Consider the following 4,256-nt stretch of genomic DNA (forward strand, 5'->3'; position numbering starts at 1 on the left):
GCCGACACTACTCTTGTGTATGCGGATGCCCCCTGTAGCCAGCAAGAGCAGTAGCATGACTGTGGAAATACCCCAACCTGGCAATTAGAGTAAACACTCCGGCTATTGATAATTCAAAATGCAGACCCCCCTCAGCTGACTTTTTCATATAGCTGTGCGTAAAGATCATGGTTAAAAAACACATTAGTATGCAATGCCCTTTCCATACGGCATTCCTATAAAACGGCTTTGGAAATTACCTGTCATAGGCATAGAAAAACAAAGGCACAGCATTGTCTTCATAAAATAATTCAGCATATATTGCTGCAATCGGCCTAAAAGTAGCCTTCAAAAATTCGTTTTGTGTAATTGGTCTCAATACAGTTTAATTGTCCTACATTGAGTAGCCTACCACTTTCAGTGATGGCGATCAGCAATTATTAACATAATTGTAATACTACTACAAACAAGGCTGTAATGGCTGTAGGTCTAATGTCTCATACACAATGCAAGAGCAAAAATGCATGTTATTGTTATTATAGTGCTATCAATGTGGCACAAACAAACAACCATGCTGAAAAAACAGCTAGAAACCAGCTTATGCTGGTAGCTGTTTTAAGCTGGTGTAGCTGGTTGAGCCACCAAGTGGACATGTTGGCATGACCATTTGAGGAAGCTAGTCATTGCTGGGGTGACCAGCCTGTCATGTGGGGTACAGCTGGTGTAAAATGGTAATGCTGGTGACCAGCATGCCAAGCTTGACATTGGTGTAAGATGGTCATGCTGGTTTGCTAAAATTACCATAACATAAGCTGGCATGGTCAGTTAAACCAGCAAAGCAAGAACAGCAACACCAGCTAAAATGACCAGCTTGAGGTGGTACAACAAGCAAAACCAGCTGAATTACCATCGTAAGCTGGGTAAACCAGCTGAAGGTATGTTTTCGCAAGAGCTTTGCTGGTCTAGCTGGTCAACCATCATAGGGTGGTCAAACAAACTGGTTAACAAGCTGGTCAACCAGCAAACCACCTTAAGCTGGCCAGGCTGTTTTTTTTAGGGAAAGCTAGAGTTGTTCTCTTAGTCACAATGCGCTATTCATCAAAACATCAAGTTAAACTGTATACAATTACCAATATTTCTTAATATTTAAACATACAGTATGTAAATTATAGGGCTTTAATTTCACCCTGCTGAAAAAAACAGATGGTCACGCAAGCATATCCAGCTGGTGGCCCAACCAGCTACACCAGCAAAGACCAGCAGGAGCTGGAAGAAAACTCACAAAGACCAGCTAAAACCAGCTATCAGCATAAGCTGGTTTCTAGCTGTTTTTTTCAGCAGGGCAGTATGATGTAAATTATGTTCACATAATAAGGTTTAGAAATCTTATTCCATGTGCCTTTTTTCAATTTGAGAACCTACCCCTCCAAAGGCCTCTGCATTTTCTTAATATCATTATTAAGAAAATGCATGATCAATTAACATATATATATATTGTTTTGATTGAGACGTTGGAGAACTCCCTGTAAAAAAGTAGTTTCTCCTTGGTTTCAGTACTTGCTAATGAGATCCAAACAGCTTCAGAAAGTGGCACACAAAGTTTGTTGGATTGCCTGAAGCATCTCACAACAACACAAATGCAATTAAGGGAATTCCATCAATATATTTTGGGACAGAGAGCATTCTATTATTGCACTGCAAGTAAGATAGCCCTTATTTATTATATCTAGAAGGGGCAGACAGAGACCTTACATGACAATAGTGTTACCTTGTTATCACCTTGTAATTAATATTGTAGTATTCTTTTAACAGTAATAGTGACCAGCGAAAAATTGTCCATAGTAACAATGGGTAAGTCTAGCCTGCCCAAGACAGCCCAAACTTGAAGTACGGTCTGGACTTATTCCTTTGAGAAGCAACTCTGCCAGAACCAGAGCGGTTCGAACCAATCAAATTGTTTGGGCGGGCTTTATATGATGATGGACAGATGAGCAACAGTACATTGTCAATCACGTCGCCTGAGCACGCTTTGGTTGATTTTGTTTGCAACAAAAATGCTGTGCTAGACATTCAGATTTCGCTAATGTGTCTGTTGTACAAAATATTGCCACAATAGGCCTAACTTAAAAACAAAAACAAAAAACGACCAGAAAACAATGTTAAGGCATTTGTGAAGAAGGATGGTTTGAGTGTTCTTCCTACAGGATTCATGGTAAGCTATTTCCTTGCTCTGATTGGTTAGGTCTATCCAATTGAGTGCAGAGTGCATTTCCCCCCTGTATCGGTTGAAACACACCCCATAGCCACGTAAAACTATGGATGAGGTCAGGGCCCTTCCTTAATGGCCTGAAAAGTTATCTTACAAGAGTGCTGCGGTCAGATCCACTTTGTCTGAATATTTCTATGGGTTGGACACACAGGTACGAAGGAGACCTGAGAGGATTGGGAACACACATACTTTTCTAAACCAGCTTCTATTGATTCAGTGTAACAGATGTGGTGTGTAACCTCACCTGGACTGTATCAGGAGACCACACCTTAGAAGCCCAACAACCGCATAGCATATGGTGAGCAGTTTTCCCATCACTGTCTGTAATCGTACTAAAGACCAAACACTGCTGGTCTGAAAGCCCTTAATGGAGCTGTATGTTTTCTGATGTTATTGTTGTGGCTGTAAGTCTATAGCAGACCATAGATATATATTGAATAGTCATGGAACATATTCTTCTTCCCCACTAGCTAATCTTATTACATTCACTAGGGCGAACAAGTCATGCATTGCTTAAAGAGGCTGTTGTTTTGTCGTTTGTAAATTCATGCCCTAAAGTCACGATTTGTCAGAAGTGCTCTGATTTCAGTGTTCCAAATTTCTCTTCCAGATGACTAACAGCGGTTAATTGCATGAGTTTAGAGTCCAGGCTCTGTACACAAAATAGTGTGCACAAGCTCCCCTTTCTCTTCCAGTGCAGATGGATATCCAACATCTGAAAAAATGCAACGCAGCATCACTTACTGAAAGGGGTCTGACAAAATAAAATTGTGTCAGTGTTCTCTACTCCATAATTACTCCCTTCTTTGATCAGTCTTGTCCATTCTGCTTATTATTTTTTACACAAGGACAGCTTCAGTTGGCCACTACTTTTGTACAAAAATATTCAATTGGCATTTTGCTGGTTTTTCAAAAAGAATGGGTCCTGGTATTTCAGGGACATTGAATTTGGTATGGTTGTAGTTTTCTCACATGCACAGTGCTGTTTGGTTGTATTTTAAGTATATAGTCTGTGTCATAACTCTTCTCTCATAACCCGTTACTCTGTAATACATTCTATTTTTCTATTTAATGTGCATTTTGTGTTACAACATCTACGCAAACAGATGTGAGTGTTAAAATGCCTTCAGTTGTTATGCAAAATAGGAGCCTTATCCTTTTCAAAATGGTTGTTTATATTACATGGTAAATGTAACACAATGAAATGGAAGATCTGATATATTCCTTGCCTGCCTAATCCGTATCTGGCACTAAAACGGATATGAAGGGGATATCTGATCATGCAACTACAGTGTAACTGCCCAGACTGAAATGTTAAGGCACATGCAATTCCATCTGACAGTGGTATACATATGGTGTAAACTGTTGGCTACCTTCTGCTTACTTCCAAAGGGCTCAACATTATTCTTTAGAATGTGCATGCACATCCATTTACACCAAGGCTGCAGCATTCATCGCTACACACTCAGCCTCAACATTAGATATATGCAGAAAAAACTTTTGTGGTAGGACAACAAACAGAATTTGCAAAAGCATCCTGCACTTGATACTACACACAGGAGTTCTGCACTCAGTGATTACTCAACAGGGGCCTCTAGTGTCACAGTTCAGGGATCACAGTCAGTGTGTACAATGTACTTTGTGGAACTCTCATGTAATGGGGTTCATACTGCATGTGCCTGTTTGTGCAGTAAATGCTAAATTGGTCAATGGTTTTGTGGAATCATATATTCATATTTGAGTTTTTTTGTATTCTTAAAAATAACCATGAAAATGGTTTCTCTAATTGAAGAACATGACTTTTCAAGAGGAATCACCATCATGTCAATGGGGTCATCGCTCTTCTGAGGATACTTTGCTAGCCCTTAACTCACCTCAAGAGTACATGATGTACTTAAAGACCAACAAGTTCAGTGCAGTTGTGACTGCTCTTTGGGCCAATCCCTCTTTTACAGCGGTCATGTCTGAGGTGACAAAACAACACGGTCAGATTTTAAGTGGCTAAAAG

The sequence above is a fragment of the Alosa sapidissima genome, chromosome 21 (assembly GCF_018492685.1).
Source record: "Alosa sapidissima isolate fAloSap1 chromosome 21, fAloSap1.pri, whole genome shotgun sequence".
Lineage (NCBI taxonomy): Eukaryota > Metazoa > Chordata > Actinopteri > Clupeiformes > Clupeidae > Alosa > Alosa sapidissima.